We start from the raw sequence: 21,884 nt of genomic DNA on the forward strand, positions 1-21,884 counted from the left end.
ATTTGGATTTAGTTTGTGCACGTTGGCATAGATCTACTGAAGTCATCCAAGGATCTGACCCATAACATTCAGAGGTAAGCAAAATTAAATCAACAACAATATGACTCAAACTTTTGTTTTAAACTTCAAGGAAGGCTTAATTTGGGTTCCATTTGAGATTTGGACAGTAATAGAAATAAGCCTGAAACAAAACACTGGATCCATGTACCCAAGAACTTTGGGAAAGTTCATATCTAGATCAGTACTTGGTAACTGGACTGTGTACGTACCATGGACTGAAGCAAACCCCTCCATCTGAACACCCAGACTCTGGGAAAGTTTGAATACAGGAGTAAATTCTGACGTTTTGTCCTATGTTTAGTCAGTTGCTATTTTTATCCAAAACAATTTGTCTCTCCTTACATATAGTGCTTGATGTGCACAAAATGGTTTATTTAAAAACAAAACAAACAACTTTATGTGCTGTCGCTTGAAAGCTGATTTTTATGGTTTTGGTGTGACTTTGAAGCTCCTACTTGTTCATCAGGCTAGTGGCGTATGGGGATGCTAGGTAAGAGATCTATTTGGGCTCCAAAGGAAGAAGCCTAAATGACACTTTTTGTTAGCCAGCTGCAGAAGAGGTGGAACCTAAACCCTGAGACTCTCATTTGAAAATGACAGTCACATGTGGCAGCCACATGTGGATAAGGGGAAAGCTGGGGTAAAAACAATGCCAATGAGAGTCTGAGAAAGAGCAGGAGCCTTGTGGATATCAAGGAGACCAAAGCCCTGAGGTAAGTGGGAAAGCGGGATACCGGGAGGAAGCACAGTCAGGAATGTCTGTGAGGGGAGGGCTCCTGCCTCATACTGAGAATGAGGGGCGATCAGCAGGTTATCTCAAGGGCTTATATACGAATGCACAAAGTCTTGGAAACAAGCAGGGAGAACTGGAGGTCCTGGTGATGTCAAGGAATTATGACGTGATTGGAATAACAGAGACTTGGTGGGATAACTCACATGACTGCAGTACTGTCATGGATGGTTATAAACTGTTAAGGAAGGACAGGCAGGGCAGAAAAGGTGGGGAGTAGCACTGTATGTAAGGGAGCAGTATGACTGCTCAGAGCTCCGGTACGAAACGGCAGAAAAACCTGAGTGTCTCTGGATTAAGTTTAGAAGTGTGAGCAACAAGAGTGATGTAGTGGTGGGAGTCTGCTATAGACCACCGGACCAGGGGGATGAGGTGGATGAGGCTTTCTTCCGGCAGCTCGCGGAAGCTACTAGATCGCACGTCCTGGTTCTCATGGGTGACTTTAATTTTCCTGATATCTGCTGGGAGAGCAATACAGCGGTGCATAGACAATCCAGGAAGTTTTTGGAAAGCGTAGGGGACAATTTCCTGGTGCAAGTGCTAGAGGAGCCAACTAGGGGGGGAGCTTTTCTTGACCTGCTGCTCACAAACCGGGAAGAATTAGTACGGGAAGCAAAAAGTGGATAGGAATCTGGGAGGCAGTGACCATGAGTTGGTTGAGTTCAGGATCCTGACGCAGGGAAGAAAGGTAAGCAGCAGGATACGGACCCTGGACTTCAGGAAAGCAGACTTCGACTCCCTCAGGGAACGGATGGGTAGGATCCCCTGGGGGACTAACATGAAGGGGAAAGGAGTCCAGGAGAGCTGGCTGTATTTCAAGGAATCCCTGTTGAGGTTACAGGGACAAACCATCCCGATGTGTCGAAAGAATAGTAAATATGGCAGGCGACCGGCTTGGCTTAACGGTGAAATCCTAGCGGATCTTAAACATAAAAAAGCAGCTTACAAGAAGTGGAAGGTTGGACATATGACCAGGGAAGAGTATAAAAATATTGGTCGGGCATGTAGGAATGAAATCAGGAGGGCCAAATCGCACCTGGAGCTGCAGCTAGCGAGAGATGTTAAGAGTAACAAGAAAGGTTTCTTCAGGTATGTTGGCAACAAGAAGAAAGCCAAGGAAAGTGTGGGCCCCTTAATGAATGAGGGAGGCAACCTAGTGACAGAGGATGTGGAAAAATCTAATGTACTCAATACTTTTTTTGCCTCTGTCTTCACTAACAAGGTCAGCTCCCAGACTGCTGCGCTGGGCATCACAACATGGGGAATAGATGGCCAGCCCTCTGTGGAGAAAGAGGTGGTTAGGGACTATTTAGAAAAGCTGGACGTGCACAAGTCCATGGGGCCGGACGAGTTGCATCCGAGAGTGCTAAAGGAACTGGCGGCTGTGATTGCAGAGCCATTGGCCATTATCTTTGAAAACTCGTGGCGAACGGGAGAAGTCCCGGATGACTGGAAAAAGGCTAATATAGTGCCAATCTTTAAAAAAGGGAAGAAGGAGGATCCTGGGAACTACAGGCCAGTCAGCCTCACTTCAGTCCCCGGAAAAATCATGGAGCAGGTCCTCAAAGAATCAATCCTGAAGCACTTACATGAGAGGAAAGTGATCAGGAACAGTCAGCATGGATTCACCGAGGGAAGGTCATGCCTGACTAATCTAATCACCTTCTATGATGAGATTACTAGTTCTGTGGATGAAGGGAAAGCAGTGGATGTATTGTTTCTTGACTTTAGCAAAGCTTTTGACACGGTCTCCCACAGTATTCTTGTCAGCAAGTTAAAGAAGTACAGGCTGGATGAAGGCACTATAAGGTGGGTAGAAAGTTGGCTAGATTGTCGGGCTCAACGGGTAGTGATCAATGGCTCCATGTCTAGTTGGCAGCCGGTGTCAAGTGGAGTGCCCCAGGGGTCGGTCCTGGGGCTGGTTTTGTTCAATATCTTCATAAATGATCTGGAGGATGGTGTGGATTGCACTCTCAGCAAATTTGCGGATGATACTAAACTGGGAGGAGTGGTAGATATGCTGGAGGGTAGGGATAGGATACAGAGGGACCTAGACAAATTGGAGGATTGGGCCAAAAGAAATCTGATGAGGTTCAATAAGGATAAGTGCAGGGTCCTGCACTTAGGACAGAAGAACCCAATGCACAGCTACAGACTAGGGACCGAATGGCTCGGCAGCAGTTCTGCGGAAAAGGACCTAGGGGTGACAGTGGACGAGAAGCTGGATATGAGTCAGCAGTGTGCCCTTGTTGCCAAGAAGGCCAATGGCATTTTGGGATGTATAAGTAGGGGCATAGCAAGCAGATCGAGGGACGTGATTGTCCCCCTCTATTCGACATTGGTGAGGCCTCATCTGGAGTACTGTGTCCAGTTTTGGGCCCCACACTACAAGAAGGATGTGGATAAATTGGAAAGAGTCCAGCGAAGGGCAACAAAAATGATTAGGGGTCTGGAACACATGACTTATGAGGAGAGGCTGAGGGAACTGGGATTGTTTAGTCTGCAGAAGAGAAGAATGAGGGGGGATTTGATAGCTACTTTCAACTACCTGAGAGGTGGTTCCAGAGAGGATGGTTCTAGACTATTCTCAGTGGTAGAAGAGGACAGGACAAGGAGTAATGGTCTCAAGTTGCAGTGGGGGAGGTTTAGGTTGGATATTAGGAAAAACTTTTTCGCTAGGAGGGTGGTGAAACACTGGAATGCGTTGCCTAGGGAGGTGGTGGAATCTCCTTCCTTAGAAGTTTTTAAGGTCAGGCTTGACAAAGCCCTGGCTGGGGTGATTTAATTGGGGATTGGTCCTGCTTTTGAGCAGGGGGTTGGACTAGATGACCTCCTGAGGTCCCTTCCAACCCTGATATTCTATGATTCAATCTTCAGACCTGGAATAGAGCTGTGCACACTTAATATTATCGCTAATAATAATGGGTACCTCCACCTAACTTCACATGTCAGCACCACTGCTGTGAAGTTCAGATGTGTAGCCATATCCTGCAGCACCACAGCCCTGGTGTGTTTGGGGGTAGGAAGAGCTGAGCAATTCACCTCTTTACCTTCTTTCCCCCCACCCCAACCCCCCAGGGCTGGCTGGCTCGAGAGCTGGCAGGATCCTCACTCCTACTTCCTGCTGTCAGCTCTCCTGCCATTGGAGCATTGTAACGCCAGTCCAGAACAGTTTGGTCAGGTTTTGTGTGGAAACCAAGCTGAACCACCAAGTGTCTTATGCTTCATCAGCCATTGCTCCCTGGAAACATGGCCCAGCTTCACAAACCTGGGTGAACCTGGGATGAGCTTCAGCTTTGCAGCTGCTTTTTTCACCTGGTTTTGCATTTTGTTCTAAATGCTGCATGCACCTCTAGCTCATAGAAGCTTTGCTCAGTGAAAGCCCAGCCACTCCCAAGAACTTCCTATTGTCAAATAAAACCAAACCTAACCATGGAAAATGCATTTTGTAAAGGATTATTTCATTTTTTTAATGTTTCCTGGGCCAGAGGCATCGTCTGGATGGAGTGCAATCTAAGGACACTAACGGTGTAGTTTAATGAAACTAACTAACTCTGTCATTTTGCACTTGCATACCAATGATGTTTACTATATTTCCTTGTTTTATGTGCAGCGTCCAGGTAATCATTCTATTTGATGAACATGAAAGGTTGAAGTCATGGTCAGTAGCTCCAGAATGTAGAGCCGGGGAGGGAGCGACTGTTTTCATTTTTAATCAATGGACCAAACTCCTCCGTGGTTTCACTCCATTGACTTTAATGGATTGACATCAGGGATGCATTTGGCCCCATATGGCCACCCCAAGAGGAGATGGTGGGGTAGGGGGAGGAGAGGGGGAGAAAAGCAGGCTGTCATCTCTGTCATCCCTTTCACTGACCCAGCATATGGCTCGAACTCACATGCTGGAGAAGCGTGATGGGCTTATCTGCATTTCAGTGCTATTCAGTCGTCGTTGCTGAAAATGTGCAAATAAAATAACCAAGAACATGATAAAACAGAGTAAGAAAAATCTCTCTCTATTTAAAGCAGCTGTTTGGGTGCCAGCTGCTTAGTTACAAATACATCTTTAATGAAATCAAACAATCCAGCAGCATTTATTGATTGCTAACAATTGTTTTAAATACAGTCTGGTAGGCTGGGCTGTTAACATCCTTTTTTGTCCAATTAGTTCAGTTGATTTGAATTAGAGAGAGTTTGCTATTATCTTAAAAAAAATGCAGCTCACCAGACAACACTTTTTTCCCCCTCCAGAATAAAGTGTGGCAGAGCTGCACAGAATAAACGATTTCCATGTTACTCCAGCTGTTTGGGGAAAGGCAGCCAAGCCCTTTATCAAGCCCTTTCACATCAGCAACTGCAGTTCAGATAGGCCAGAGATCTTGAGTTAAGAGGATGTGGTGTTCTCTCCTTGGAGCCCGTTGAACAGTGGAAAGGACAAAGACCCCTGTGTTTCTGTGGCACTTCATAGCCAATTTCTGAAAGAAGGATAACAGAGTCCTGTGGAAACTTAAATCTTAGGACTGACCTCTATCTACCTATAATTCTACACTTGTTAGTATAGAGGGGGAGCATCAGTACTTTTGTAAGGGGATGGAGTAGATGGCACAGGAAACTATTTCAGCCCTGTTTTCTAAGAATCTATAAAAATCCATCATTGACTACAAAATCGAAGAAGTTCTGTTCCTAAACAAAGCCCTGGCTTTTCATAGTATTATGTATAAGTCATATTGGTGCTAGCAGGAAATGCCTAAGTGCCAAGCTATTTCAGTAAATCTGCAACTACATTCAAGTATTCATTAAGGGACTGATCCTGTAGTCTTTTAGATCCAGCAAAAACTCACACTGAGTTCATAGGAAGAGGTCTGGTGTTAGGCAGGATTGAAGGATCAGGACCTAGGTGTAGCATGCACCAGGATTATGCAAAGTTCATCGTTTTAGATTCCCCACAGTTTTGCTCTTCACCTACTCACACAAGAGCTATCATAATTGTTGGACATACCTCAGAGTACCAATCTGAGAACCATCCAAAGTGGAATTAGCAGAGTAGATAACTGCTCTAGATAACATAGATATGTAGATAACATAAAAATGATACAGTAAAATACTAATGTGGTTTGGAATGTTGTGCTTAAATAATTAGTCTGAAATTCTGGCATATGATACGTTGAAGGTACTGATACCACAGTGATGGACAACATTAAAATCACCTAGGCAACTAAATGAATTCTGTAAACTTTACTCATGTAACACAAGTAGTCCTACTGTAAGCAGTGTGACTACTCAGGTACGGAATAACTACTCACCTGAACAAGGATTTGCAGAACTGGACCCATATTTGTTTTCAGCCTAAACACCCAATTCAGAAACTACTGGTTCATTTAAGATTACATCATTTCCTTGGACTCAAGCAACACACAAGGCTTCATGACTGCATCTCTTTGCCTCATCAGGCATTTCTGACAGAAAACCACATGAAAATAGAAGCAGCAGCAGCCTTTGCTTATATACTAAAGATGGGCCTGACCAAAAATCTGAACACCCTGCAAATGTTGAGAAAATTTAGAACTAGATCCAGATCTGAATTTTGCAAGTTGGGCCCATTTCATCCATCTGTGTGCGAGCGCAGGCACACATCATCTTACTAGGACTTAAACCTTTTACTAGTATGCTCAGGTTGGAGTCATGTAGTATCCAAACATGCCTCAGTATATTGTCCCTTAACAAAGATTTAGTGTCTTCTCCAGCAGTTTAATACGGGTGTATTTAAGGTAAACTTATCAGGTATTCCTTCTGTTTATCAGTTGTCTGACACTGCAAAACTTTAAGACCACTAAAACCACCAACTTAGATCAAGACCCTATAAAAAGTTATTGGCTATTGGTCTGGATGTATTTTTTTTAATGTTAAGCATAGCATAGCTTTTCTCTGTTATAATGGTATTACATGTAAATGAACTTCTTTTGTTGTCACAGTAAATGAGTCATTAATGTTTACTGCTTGGTAACACTGCATTGTATACCCCAACAATTCTGGCCTAATTGTTTACAATCCTTTTATTAATATGCACAGTAACTTGTTGTTTGATATGTGTTGGTATTACACCAAAAGCGTAAATTGGAGTTACTTTGATAAATTGATTGAATGATTTATTATTACTACAGTTACCAAGCCTCCAGGATTATCCTGGAGTCTCCAGGAATTAAAGATTATGTCATATGATGAAATGGATGTCAGGAATTTGTCCAACCAGAATTTGTGACCCTAATTATTATTCATTATGACAGTCGTTCACAGAGATTCCAAATGAGGCTGAGCCCCCATTGTGCTTGACACTGTACAAACACCAAGGAAGTGACAATCCCTGTCCTGAGGTGCTTACAGAACAGACAATGAGTGGGAGAGGAAATGGAAACAAAGAGAGGTTTAAGGGTTTAGGCCATGAGCAGAGCTAGGAATAGAATTCAGGTCTTCTGAGTCCCAGAGCAGTAGCCTATCTACTGTACTATGCCAGCTCTCAAGATTCAGTTTACTCTAGCTTTACTAAGTACACCTGTATGTTTGGTCCCATCATGTCACATCCCAGTGGACAATCCTATACTACATATCAAAAGTACACCTCAAGGACTTTTTCTTCTTTCTCCAGAACACCATTGTAATGGAAGCACATCAGAATCGAAGTATGAGTGGTTTCTAAAATGATGCCAGTGATGCCTCTATTCCTTTAAAGACAGAATGGTGAGATTTATTTAATATTTCAGATCCCCTATCATGTAATCCCATATTAATAATAATATTAATAATAATTAATTAAGGACCTAGAGGCTCCAACCAAGATCAGGTGTTTTTTGTGCTAGATGTTGTGGGTAAACATTTTGAGAGACAGTCCTTGGACCCTGCCTCAATGGGGAAAAAAAGATATGCTTTCAAATATTTTTACCTCAATCAAGTTTTTAATGGTTGAAAAGCATTATTAAGAGGCAGCTAACACATTTGACTTCTTCCCCAGGCTAAAACACAGCCAGCTAATGACTTTAAACAGGTAAGATACATCTGACTGGGATGAAAAACTAACTTGGGAGAAAATAGGTGTTATTATCTCCCTTTAATAGTTGGGAAATGGAGGCCCAGAGAGAGTAAATGAAATGTCTATGGTCACACAAATGGTCTGTTGTAGACCAGACGAGTGAATCCAGATCTGCGAAGCTCAGTCCAGCGTCTTAACGAAAAGACCACCCATCCTGTTTTTCCAGACTGTTAATTTTATGTACACTGTAACTCTAAAAGAAAGGGCTAAAGCTACAATCAGATGTTTTGGTTTCTAGACATTAATTTCATGCCCTAATTTATCATTTCTGTATTTGTGTAGATTCCACCCTGTTCCAACCACAGCAGACACAGACTGGAAATTGTCCAAGCTTACCCCTTTCCTGGTGCTTACTGAAACAACAGCAACAAGAATAGAATGTGTGTGTGGGGGGAACACCCTACAATACATAAAAATAGTTCCTTGGACTCCCGTTCAGTTTCTGGCTGTCCTACGGTTGCTTCTGCAAAGAGTGAGGAGATAGATTCTATGTATAGATGGTTTCATTTTCCTTAAATGTGTGACTCAGAGTCTTGGCTTCTTTTATTATTTTTTTAAAAGTTTTTGTCCTTTCAGATTAAATTAGTGGGAAACCCCCACTCGCCCACCCATTTTCACCCCATAACCCAGGCTCTCAGACCCTACCTCCAAGAGTTCTTATCTCCTCCATTTTCTGTTCTGCAAACCTTCTCCCTTCGCTCCAGTGTCTAGGTGTCTCTCGTTCATACAGCCAATCGTCCTCTTTTAGACCTCCCTTCCCCTGCTCTAATGTCTGCCTGTCCTCTGCTTCATCCAGTTCCTACTATTATAGGCTTGATCCAAAGCCAGTTGAAGTCAATGGTAGTCTTTCCATTGACTTCAGTGGGCTCTGGTTTAGGTCCCCTATTACTGACTACCCTCCTCAGCCATGTTACTAATTATTAACATTCCCATCTTTCTTCCTCCCTACTTTCTCTCTTCAGGGAATCTGCTTTAATGTAATTACACTAGGCAGGTGAAGTAATTAACTATCATTCAAAGTCCTCCACTTAACTCTCCACTAACCTTACCAGCCAACCTAAAACTAGTGGTGAGGTCTACAAGCACCAGGACCCCATGCTCCCTTGCCTTCAAATCTTCCCTGTTTTTATAAGGATATGCTGACACTATAATTGGAGATGTAATTGCAGCACATGTACACACTGCTGAGCTAGCTTTAATATAGTTATGTTAGGTACCAATAGTAGTAAATCACAGGCTGTAGCATAGACTAGCCATTGAGTATGTACTCAGGCTTCCTAGAGGGTTTGGACTTAGGCAGCTAGCCTTTGCTTCCGTGGCTTTGCTACTATTGGTACTCACGCTAGCTAGATTAAAGCTAGTTTGAGTATATCTACACGTGCTGTAATCACACCTTGGACTGCTGTGTGAAAAATTGGGACCTCAAGGGAGGTGTATGAGTGTGATTAAAGCGGTTTTGGCAGTGGAGATGGGGGTGACAGAGGCTGGAGGGCTAGAGGGAAGAAAAGGGTGCCTGACTCTTCTCTCTCCTTTCTACCTCTCTGTTTCAGAACAAAAAATGGAGACCCATTACAGTAAACGGACAGAGTGAGAGAAAACATTTATTTCTCTGTCATCCCTTCACAGTTTTCTCCTAATCCCAGCTTCACCCATAGCTTTTATCCTCGTATCTCCTGGTACTTTCTTCCCTGCACACCATTATCATTCACTCACACCTATGCTCCATTCCTCTCACCTATCTCATTTCCTTCACAAAGCTGCCAACCCTAGAGATCACCTTTTCAGCTCAAAACTCCTCCCCACCTGTGTTTCCTCCAGTACAAAGGTATTCAGAGCTTTCTTCACACCCTGCCTCCCAGTCTCAGAACCTCTCCTTCCTACACCACTTTCCTGATGTAAAGCTGCCCTAAAGATGGTTGGTTGGCTGCAGGAGGATCCAGCCTCCTTCAGGGGATCCTCAGATGGATGTAGAATTGTTGTAGCAACTCCTACACCACTCCATCCCTCTGATCTGTGCAGGTGACATGGCCAAGTGAAGAGACCCATAGTTCTGACGCCCCACTGATCCCTGGCTTCCAAAATGGCCCATAGTCATCCCTCAGGCTGCCCTAAATTGCATCAGGTGGACTGGCTTGTCACAGACTGGCCTAGGACTAGGAGAGCGAAAGAGTAATTTAAGCCCCTCTTTGCACCCTGACCTTCTAGTTCTCACTCTCTGCACAGTATCTGGCCCTGGCAGTCCGACTACTCATTTTACAGATGCAATCAGGTAAATGCTAATATTGGCATTTGCAATTTGGTGTCTATGAAACCAGAGGCCATTTGTGAAAATCAAACCCAAATATTTTAACCAAAATACCACTGAAGCCTGTCATGTTTGTCTACTTATGAACATCTGGCACTGCAGATATACAATAATAATATCCAGTCTGGCGTAAAAACATTCCAGCATAATTAATTGAGACTCTATAAAAAACATAACTGGCAAATTGGCACACTACTAACATATTAATACTCTGACCCTTGCTATATGAGCCTCATGAATTCTGATGCATTACATTGCCATAGGATGCTGTGATAGACCTAGAAAAGTGAAGCAGTGAGGTAACAGAGCTCAGTAGCACCAATCAAAAGGTTGCTGTGTAAAGACAAGGATTAGTGTTAATAATTTCCCCCCAGGGAATGAAATACTGGATCCAGGTTCCTTTAAAGCCTGTAGGTATAGAATGAGTATTGTCATGATGCAGAAAGGAGAAGATTCTTGTAAATAGGTTATTTTAGCTCCTTTTGTTTGATAAGAATGGCTAGGAGATAAAACTTTCTGAGATGCTTTCCCACATAACTGTCTTTTTTATTATTATTGATCACATTTACACATAGGAATATATACACACAGCACTTGTTACAAGCCATTTACACCCTTAGGTAGCTTGTAAAAATATGACAATATTCTGTGATAATGGTCCAGTGACACTTGCTATTATTATTGTCATTGTTATTGTTACTGTTGTGGTGGTTGTTCTGTTGCAGCAGCGTCTCAAGGCCAGGGTCAGGGCCACATTGTACTAGTGTGTGCAATTAAAAGATGGTTCCTTGTCCTTAAGAGTCTACAAATTAAGTATAAGACAAGAAACAACAGATGGATATAAACAGAGCACAAGGGAGCAGTGATATAGTTATGATTCATGTAATAAGCAGTGGTCATAGCACACCAGTTGCCTAACCATTGTCAAGTGTTCTGTAGGCATCGTGAAACAGGTGTATTTTAAGAAAGGTCTAAAAGACGATAACGGAGTGCCTTTGAAGAGCTTCTTCCTTCCACAAGAGGCGGCATGGGAGAAAGCATGAAGGTACATGTTAGAAAATTTGAAATATGGTGGTGTGGACCATGATAGCATTATATTATGGTATATTATTGTGTATTTGTTTTGGGTCTCTTAGATACACGAGGGTGTTGGGGTTGGTCCTGCTTTGAGCAGGGGATTTGACTAGATGACCTCCTGAGGTCTCTTCCAACCCTAATATTCTATGATTCTACGAAATCTTGGCCCTGTTAAGTCAATGGCGAAACTTCCTATTGACTTCAGTAGTGCTAGAATTTCACCCTGAGAGTAGGGACACCAAAGAAAAGGGGAGTTATACATGTAGCTTTTGAATCAGTGTATGCCTGGTAACACTTCAAATGTGTTTGTATAGTACAGGGCTAGTTACAAGACCTTCTGGAAGTGAGTATTTTCCCTCTCCAGTTTACTCCCATTGAGTTCAATAGGATTGCTTACATGAATAAAGATACTCAATGTGAAAAAGTGTTTGCAAGACATAGCTGAAACATATGATGTATTCTTTCTCATATTTACTATATTCAATACTTGAGAATATTTTTGTGTGTGGTATTTTATATATAAGATGAAAAAAATAATTCATACACAATGACATATTGTGTCTGTCTCCAGTTATTATATGAGTATGTTATTAATCTGCTTAGAGTTCTGTATAGGTTTCATTTTTCATGTCTCTGCTACTTATATACCTTCAGGCTTCTCAGTAAATTATAACATATTAAAATTATTTGTATGGTTTTGGATTCATATAAATAAGTGGGCCTTCTAAGGGTTGGGTTTAAATGGCTTCCTTGCTCTCTCAGTATTTCATTTGAGGAGATATATATCCTGATTCACCTCTTATTTACACTAGGTTTACAATATGAATAGAGCTTTGCAGGAACCAGAATTTTCATTACACAGAAAATTTCACAATTTTGAATCTTTTTCCATTCCAAAATGGAATGAACACTAAAACAAAACAAAAATTGAAATTTCCTGTGAAATGAAAATCGGGGAGGGGGGAGGGCAGGAGGATTATTTGTGGTCAATGTGCACATTTTTGTTTGATAGAATTGAAATTTTTCATTCTGATTTTGACTTTTGTTATTTCATATTATATAATGTGAAAATTGAAGCAATAAATCACTTTGGAATAGAACATTTCAATTTTTCATTTCAAACAGGGCAAAACAGAATGTTTCAACCTGCAAACTGAGCCTTTTACCTCAGTTTAAGTGAGGAGAAATTCAAGCTACAATAACTGGTTTGAGGACAAACATGGAAATGCTGGAAAGAATTGTGGTAAGAAGCAAGATGGCCCAGTTGAATTACCATGTTTTTCTGTCTCCTTCCCTGTTTTCAATGTAACTCCAGAGGATTTTGTTTTATTTTACAATTTTATTAGTTAGTCTAGAAAAGAAGGCTCAAATTCTGCTATAATTTAAACTAGTGTAAATCCATAGAAGTCACTAGACTCATTTTGGATTTGTATAGAGTTAACTGGTAGCCTTACTTTTTGGCCATATGTTCTGTGTTTCTCCAGTTAAAGGCCTCACCTGCTCCCATCAAAGTCAGTGGCAAAACACACAGAGACTTCAATGTGGGGAGGATTAGGCACTGAGTTCTAGTTGTTCCTGGACCCTGCCCATACACTTAAGTTAAGAGTGAAGAACTGGGGGTACGAATGTACTCAGGTGAGTAACTCCACTGTGTTCATCTGCATACAGATTTATGGAGTTATGCCTTGTAGTCTTGCTCCTTCACTTCTTCGCTGACTCCTACTCTTTACAATGAGTGTTTTCAGGAGGTTTTACATTTAAATGGTTTTAAATTACAATCTCTATTTTGGACATAGTTCTATAACCCAGTCATGACTTGGTTGTTTGTTTGCTTTTCAAAGATTTTATTTTTGAGAGAAGAACCTTTGTTTTTCTGAATGAATTTCTGGGAGGAATGGGGAAAGAAGGGAATTAACCCAGTGGCTATAATCTCCTTCTTAAAATTAAAATAAATGGAAGAAATATCTGCACTTGGCACATGTTTTTAGGAAGATGTTCATTTTAATAATTTCAATTAACTCTAAAAGAGAGACTTGGTACTTTCCAGATAATTCTAGATTTGTATAATAGCATAATAAATAAATAAATAATAAGTGGCTCTATATTACATTTTTATAAATGACGATACAGACTTGCCCATACCTTTGTAACTAGCTTGTTAATAGAACTTGCAATGCCCTTAAAGAGGAACTCTTTAATTTCCAGCCTTTCCCCTGTCTACTCCCAAGACTTCTGATTTGTTTTGATTTATGAACATAACCTGACATATCTCCAGATGTATTTAATATATTTGAGAAACTGGGTGATGTCTCCTGGTCTGTAAAAAACATTAATAGGACATCTGCAAAGAGGCATGTTTTATATTTAGCTTCATCGGCATGGGTTCCTTTTATCCACGAAGTAGTTCTGAGAGTTTCTACCAGGGTGTACATGATGAGTTAATTTAATGCTTGTGAAATTTGCTAGGTTAATAGTCCTGGAGACCAAAGCCTTGTGTTTATCCACAAAATACATACATGGGCAGTAGCTGTGCAAGCTTCCTTGTGTCCCCTCAATGCCGTGCCCAAAGCCTACAGTCACAAAGTGATGGGAGACCACTCTTTCTGGACTACAGCTTGCTGGAGTGGGAGTGTCTAGAGCCTGATGCTTCACTTTTGCCTGCCAGAGATCTTTGCTGCAGACTGGCCTTCAGCCCTGACCAAACGCATTAGCTTCGGGCCCAGTGCAGATCCCTATGCTACTTCTAGTAATGGAACTAGAGTGGATGAACCAGATCTTCAGCTGGTTTAACTTGGCACAACTCCATTTTGCTAGCTGAGTGTCTCGCTCTATATTTCTTTTAATCACTTGACTTGGTATGTCTCTATACGCTATTTTATAAATGTAAACGTGGGACTGGCCAGGGGTTATTCTATGACAGGTTTCAGAGTAACAGCCGTGTTAGTCTGTATTCGCAAAAAGAAAAGGAGTACTTGTGGCACCTTAGAGACTAACCAATTTATTTGAGCATAAGCTTTTGTGAGCTACAGCTCACTTCATCAGATGCATACTGTGAAAAGTATAGAAGATCTTTTTATACACACAAAGCATGAAAAAATGGATGTTTACCACTACAAAAGGTTTTCTCTCCCCCCACCCCACTCTCCTGCTGGTAATAGCTTATCTAAAGTGATCACTCTCCTTACAATGTGTATGATAATCAAGGTGGGCCATTTCCAGCACAAATCCAGGGTTTAACAAGAACGTCTGGGGGGGGGGTAGGAAAAAACAAGGGGAAATAGGTTACCTTGCATAATGACTTAGCCACTCCCAGTCTCTATTCAAGCCTAAGTTAATTGTATCCAATTTGCAAATGAATTCTAATTCAGTCTCTCGCTGGAGTCTGCTTTTGAAGTTTTTTTGTTGTAATATCGCAACTTTTCATGTCTGTAATCGCGTGACCAGAGAGATTGAAGTGTTCTCCGACTGGTTTATGAATGTTATAATTCTTGACATCTGATCTGTGTCCATTTATTCTTTTACGTAGAGACTGTCCAGTTTGATCAATGTACATGGCAGAGGGGCATTGCTGGCACATGATGGCATATATCACATTGGTGGATGTGCAGGTGAATGAGCCTCTGATAGTGTGGCTGATGTTATTAGGCCCTGTGATGGTGTCCCCTGAATAGATATGTGGGCACAGTTGGCAACGGGCTTTGTTGCAAGGATAGGTTCCTGGGTTAGTGGTTCTGTTGTGTGGTATGTGGTTGCTGGTGAGTATTTGCTTCAGGTTGGGGGGCTGTCTGTAGGCAAGGACTGGCCTCTCTCCCAAGATTTGTGAGAGTGTTGGGTCATCCTTCAGGATAGGTTGTAGATCCTTAATAATGCTTTGGAGGGGTTTTAGTTGGGGGCTGAAGGTGACGGCTAGTGGCATTCTGTTATTTTCTTTGTTAGGCCTGTCCTGTAGTAGGTGACTTCTGGGAACTCTTCTGGCTCTATCAATCTGTTTCTTCACTTCCGCAGGTGGGTATTGTACTTGTAAGAATGCTTGATAGAGATCTTGTAGGTGTTTGTCTCTGTCTGAGGGGTTGGAGCAAATGTGGTTGTATCGCAGAGCTTGGCTGTAGACAATGGATTGTGTGGTGTGGTCAGGGTGAAAGCTGGAGGCATGTAGGTAGGAACAGCGATCAGTAGGTTTCCGGTATAGGGTGGTGTTTATGTGACCATCGTTTATTCGCACTGTAGTGTCCAGGAAGTAGATCTCTTGTGTGGACTGGACCAGGCTGAGGTTGATGGTGGGATGGAAATTGTTGAAATCATGGTGGAATTCCTCAAGGGCTTCTTTTCCATGGGTCCAGATGATGAAGATGTCATCAATATAGCGCAAGTAGAGTAGGGGCGTTAGGGGACGAGAGCTGAGGAAGTGTTGTTCTAAGTAGCCATAAAAATGTTGGCATACTGTGGGGCCATGCGGGTACCCATAGCAGTGCCGCTGATTTGAAGGTATACATTGTCCCCAAATGTAAAATAGTTATGGGTAAGGACAAAGTCACAAAGTTCAGCCACCAGGTTAGCCGTGACATTATCGGGGATAGTGTTCTTGACGGCTTGTAGTCCATCTTTGTGTGGAATGTTGGTGTAGAGGGCTTCTACATCCATAGTGGCCAGGATGGTGTTATCAGGAAGATCACCGATGGATTATAGTTTCCTCAGGAAGTCAGTGGTGTCTCGAAGGTAGCTGGGAGTGCTGGTAGCGTAGGGCCTGAGGAGGGAGTCTACATAGCCAGACAATCCTGCTGTCAGGGTGCCAATGCCTGAGATGATTGGGCGTCCAGGATTTCCAGCTTTATGGATCTTGTGTAGTAGATAGAATATCCCAGGTCGGGGTTCCAGGGGTGTGTCTGTGCGGATTTGATCTTGTGCTTTTTCAGGGAGTTTCTTGAGCAAATGCTGTAGTTTCTTTTGGTAACTCTCAGTGGGATCAGAGGGTAATGGCTTGTAGAAAGTGGTGTTGGAGAGCTGCTGAGCAGCCTCTTGTTCATATTCCGACCTATTCATGATTACAACAGCACCTCCTTTGTCAGCCTTTTTGATTATGATGTCAGTTGTTTCTGAGGCTGTGGATGGCATTGTGTTCTGCATGGCTGAGGTTGTGGGGCAAGTGATGCTGCTTTTCCACAATTTCAGCCTGTGCACGTCAGCGGAAGCACTCTATGTAGAAGTCCAGCCTGCTGTCTCGACCTTCTATTCTACCCTGTCTTGTCTCCACATACCAAAATTGCCTAAAATGGCTGCCATGGTACTTCAGTGTCAAATATAAAAAAGCCTCAGACTTCTGACATTAGAAGTGTATTCATAGATTCCAAGGCCAGAAGGGGCCATTGATTCTGATGTCCTGTATAACACAGGACATAGAATTTCCCTAAAATAATTCCTAGAGCAGCTACTTTAGAAAAATCTTCCAGTCTTGATTTAAAAATGGTCAGTGACAGAGAATTCACCATGACCTTTGGTAAATTGTTCCAATGATTAATTACTCTCAGTGTTAAAAATTTATGCCTTATTTGCCAGTCTGAATTTGTCTAGCTTCAACTTCCAGCTACTGCATCATGTTATACCTTTCTCTATTAGATTAAAGAACCCATTATTACATAAAAAGAAAAGGAGTACTTGTGGCACCTTAGAGACTAACCAATTTATTTGAGCATGAGCTTTCGTGAGCTACAGCTCACTTCATCAGATGTTTACCGTGGAAACTGCAGCAGACTTTATATACACACAGAGAATATGAAACAATACCTCCTCCCACCCCACTGTCCTGCTGGTAATAGCTTATCTAAAGTGATCAACAGGTGGGCCATTTCCAGCACAAATCCAGGTTTTCTCACCCTCCACCCCCCCACACAAATTCACTCTCCTGCTGGTGCTAGCCCATCCAAAGTGACAACTCTTTACATAGTCAAGTCGGGCTATTTCCTGCATAGATCCAGGTTTTCTCACATCCCCCCCACCCCCATACACACACAAACTCACTCTCCTGCTGGTAATAGCTCATCTAAACTGACCACTCTCCAAGTTTAAATCCAAGTTAAACCAGAACATCTGGGGGGGGGGGGTAGGAAAAAACAAGAGGAAACAGGCTACCTTGCATAATGACTTAGCCACTCCCAGTCTCTATTTAAGCCTAAATTAATAGTATCCAATTTGCAAATGAATTCCAATTCAGCAGTTTCTCGCTGGAGTCTGGATTTGAAGTTTTTTTGTTTTAAGATAGCGACCTTCATGTCTGTGATTGCGTGACCAGAGAGATTGAAGTGTTCTCCGACTGGTTTATGAATGTTATAATTCTTGACATCTGATTTGTGTCCATTTATTCTTTTACGTAGAGACTGTCCAGTTTGACCAATGTACATGGCAGAGGGGCATTGCTGGCACATGATGGCATATATCACATTGGTGGATGTGCAGGTGAACGAGCCTCTGATAGTGTGGCTGATGTGATTAGGCCCTGTGATGGTGTCCCCTGAATAGATATGTGGGCACAATTGGCAACGGGCTTTGTTGCAAGGATAAGTTCCCCTCCAACCCCTCCAACGCATTATTAAGGATCTACAACCTATCCTAAAGGATGACCCAACACTCTCACAAGTCTTGGGAGACAGGCCAGTCCTTGCCTACAGACAGCCCCGCAACCTGAAGCAAATACTCACCAACAATCACATACCACACAACAGAACCACTAACCCAGGAACTTATCCTTGCAACAAAGCCCGTTGCCAATTGTGCCCACATATCTATTCAGGGGACACCATCACAGGGCCTAATAACATCAGCCACACTATCAGAGGCTCGTTCACCTGCACATCCACCAATGTGATATATGCCATCATGTGCCAGCAATGCCCCTCTGCCATGTACATTGGTCAAACTGGACAGTCTCTACGTAAAAGAATAAATGGACACAAATCAGATGTCAAGAATTATAACATTCATAAACCAGTCGGAGAACACTTCAATCTCTCTGGTCATGCAATCACAGACATGAAGGTCGCTATCTTAAAACAAAAAAACTTCAAATCCAGACTCCAGCGAGAAACTGCTGAATTGGAATTCATTTGCAAATTGGATACTATTAATTTAGGCTTAAATAGAGACTGGGAGTGGCTAAGTCATTATGCAAGGTAGCCTGTTTCCTCTTGTTTTTTCCTACCCCCCCCCCCCAGATGTTCTGGTTTAACTTGGATTTAAACTTGGAGAGTGGTCAGTTTAGATGAGCTATTACCAGCAGGAGAGTGAGTTTGTGTGTGTATGGGGGTGGGGGGGATGTGAGAAAACCTGGATCTATGCAGGAAATAGCCCGACTTGACTATGTAAAGAGTTGTCACTTTGGATGGGCTAGCACCAGCAGGAGAGTGAATTTGTGTGGGGGGGTGGAGGGTGAGAAAACCTGGATTTGTGCTGGAAATGGCCCACCTGTTGATCACTTTAGATAAGCTATTACCAGCAGGACAGTGGGGTGGGAGGAGGTATTGTTTCATATTCTCTGTGTGTATATAAAGTCTGCTGCAGTTTCCACGGTAAACATCTGATGAAGTGAGCTGTAGCTCACGAAAGCTCATGCTCAAATAAATTGGTTAGTCTCTAAGGTGCCACAAGTACTCCTTTTCTTTTTGCGAATACAGACTAACACGGCTGTTCCTCTGAAACCCATTATTACATACTTGCTCTCCATGTAGAAACTTACAGACTAATCAAGTCACTCCTTAGTCTTCTCATTGTTAAGCTCAATAGATCAAGCTCCTAGAGTCTATCACTATAAGGTGTGTTTTCTAATCCTTTAATCATTCTCATGGTTCTTCTCTGCTCTTTCTACAATTTACCAGAATGCTTCTTGAGCTGTGGGCACCAGAGCTGGGCACAATATTCCATCAGTGCCAACTACAGAGGTAAAATAACCTCTCTACGCCTACTTGAGCTTCCCCTGTGTATACATCCAAGCATCATATTAACTCTTTTGGCTATAGCGTCACATTGGGAGCTCATGTTTGATTCATTACCCAACATGACCACTACATCTTTGTACAGAGTCACTGCTTCACAGGACAGAGTCCCCCATTCTGTAAGTATGCCATATGTTCCTTGTTCCTAGATATATACATTTACATTTAGCCATATTAAAATGCATATTGTTTGATGCACCCAGTTTACCAAGTGATCCAGATCACTCTGAATCAGTTACTTGAGCTCTTTATTATTTGCTACTCTCCCAATTGTTGTGTCATCTGCAAACTTGATCAGTGATGATTTTAGGTTTCCTTCTAGGCCATCTATACAAATATTAAATAGCACAGGGAAAAGAACTGATTTCTGTGGGACCCCACTGGAAACACACCACCTTGATGATGGTTCCCCATTTACAATTACATTTTGAGACCTATCAGTTAGCCAGTTTTTAATCTATTTAATATGTGCTATATTAATTTTATATCACTCTACTTTTTTTTAATCAAAATGCCATGTGGTACCAAGTCAAACACCTTACAGAAGTCTGGGAATATTATGTCAACAGTAAAACCTTTATCAACCAAACTTGTAATTTCATAAAAAATATCAAGCTAGTTTGACAGGATCTTTTTTCCATAAACCTGGCTTCATTTGCATTAATTACATTTCCCTCCTTTTATTCTTTATTAATTGAGTCCTGTAACAGCTGCTCCATTATCTTGCCTGGGATGAATATCAGTCTGACAAGCCTATAATTACCTGGGTCATGCCATTTACCCTTTTTAACTATAGGCATATTATCTTTCTTCTGGAACTTCCCCAGTGCTCCATGACTTACTGAAAATCAACATTACTGGTCCAGCATTCCAAACTGAGCTCTGAATCTTTTATGGCCCTCAAAAGTTTTCAAAAAGTGACATTCTGATTATTTGAAAATTGCCCAAGACAAACTGAAAACAACTTTATGTGACATTTCTTGCAAACTTTCACTGTAACTCCTGGCCTCAGCGAAAATTAACAAATAAGGAAATTACTGTATAAACTGTGGGGAAAGTGCTCTTTTTTTATCTGAGATTGCTCAGAAGGGAAACTAATGAATTTAATCTTTTCTTCCACAATGACAAACACAGATTTTTTTTTGCAGTTTTCATTACAAGATTCTTCCTGAAACGCTACAAATATAGTTGTATTTGCATGTTTCTTGTATTGTTTTGCACTGGTTTTATTCCAGTGACCTCCGTGGACTTACTTCTGATTTACACCATATAAGTGAAAGCAAAATCAGGCCCAGAACTTTCACAAATATGTAACGTGCTCCTCAGTCAGCCTTTTGGTACTTATATTTCAGATAGGTTACTCAATGTGTCAGATGATGCACAGGACGCATCTACTCTTCCCAAAGGGTTAAAAAGGCTAATGTTTAAATTTCTATGTACTATTTTTATATTTACTTGTTTTAAGTAGGATTTAAGTCAAGTCCCATTGACTTTCCATCAATACTAGATACTTATATGGCCTCATTATCATATGATGTGAGTGCCTCACATCTTTATGTTTGTCCTCAACACCGCAAAATAGGGCAGTACTATTAGCCAATTTTGCAGATGCAAAACTGACTCTAAGGCCATGTCTACACTACAGACTTTGGCCAACACAAGTTATGTTGTCCAGCGCACTGTCTTTTGGGAAATTTTGTCAATGCATGGTGGGGCAGAAACAAGTTGTATGTGTAGCTATGGTTGTCCTTATTGTTCCCTGGTATAGAGTGGTATGCGTACGGTTGCAACCCCTGATGCCAAGTGCAGTGATGGGTGGAGGTAGGGAGGGAATGGGGAGGCACTGAAATGGAGGTCTCCATTGACTGCAAAAGGAGACCAGCTCATGATTATGGAACCTGTAGGTCAATAGGAGTCTGCAGCATCTGTGTTCGCTGCCAGAGAAGCCCCATTATGTCCCAGTGCACCCCCCTCTCTGTGTCCTCAGCCTCTTTCCTTTCTAATCTTTCCCTTTCCATACTGACTGCAATATTCACTCTCCAGGCCCTCTCTTCGTGGTCTGATGCAGCACTAGCTTGCAGCATCTCCTCCCTATTACAGTCAGGCGTTCTGCAGGAGAGAGGGCACCTCAAGGCTGCAAAGACAACAGCTATAGATAAAACACCAGAGGTATCATTGTATTTATAGTCATGATGGAAAGCAAAAGTTACGTTTCAGAACTCCCTTCCCATGCTGCCTTGGAGTGCCTGTGTACAGCACTGCTCTCCAGCCACAACCATGGTGAGCATGACCCAGCAGGGGTGAGTAGAGGGAAGAAACGAGGAGGGAATTGTTCAGTTGCATGAAACAACATTTCAGCCCGTTTCCATGGGTATGAGTGCTGGGCAATAGCAATCAGCACTGGCATTGTTTTCTATACGGGGTGGTGATTTTAGCGGATATCTTGCTCCAGAGGGTAACAAAGGCACAGAGAGCACAGCTGCTAGTGGCATCCTAAAGCTTCCTGGGCTCATATGCTGTTAGCCTGTTTACTGCAATGATGCCTACCAAAATCATCATGGACTCGTGTGGGAGAGTGTCCTACCA

General features: G+C 42.2%; 1 long non-coding RNA gene across 1 annotated transcript; it reads left to right on the forward strand.

Moving 5' to 3' along the window:
• Positions 1 to 11,065: 11,065 nt before the first annotated feature.
• LOC142072363 (uncharacterized) lies at positions 11,066 to 12,928 on the forward strand. Its single transcript, XR_012668762.1, has 3 exons — positions 11,066 to 11,284; positions 12,442 to 12,559; positions 12,801 to 12,928. It is a non-coding gene; the product is annotated as an uncharacterized LOC142072363 (long non-coding RNA).
• Positions 12,929 to 21,884: the final 8,956 nt, after the last annotated feature.

The sequence above is a fragment of the Caretta caretta genome, chromosome 6 (assembly GCF_965140235.1).
Source record: "Caretta caretta isolate rCarCar2 chromosome 6, rCarCar1.hap1, whole genome shotgun sequence".
Classification (NCBI taxonomy): Eukaryota; Metazoa; Chordata; order Testudines; family Cheloniidae; genus Caretta; species Caretta caretta.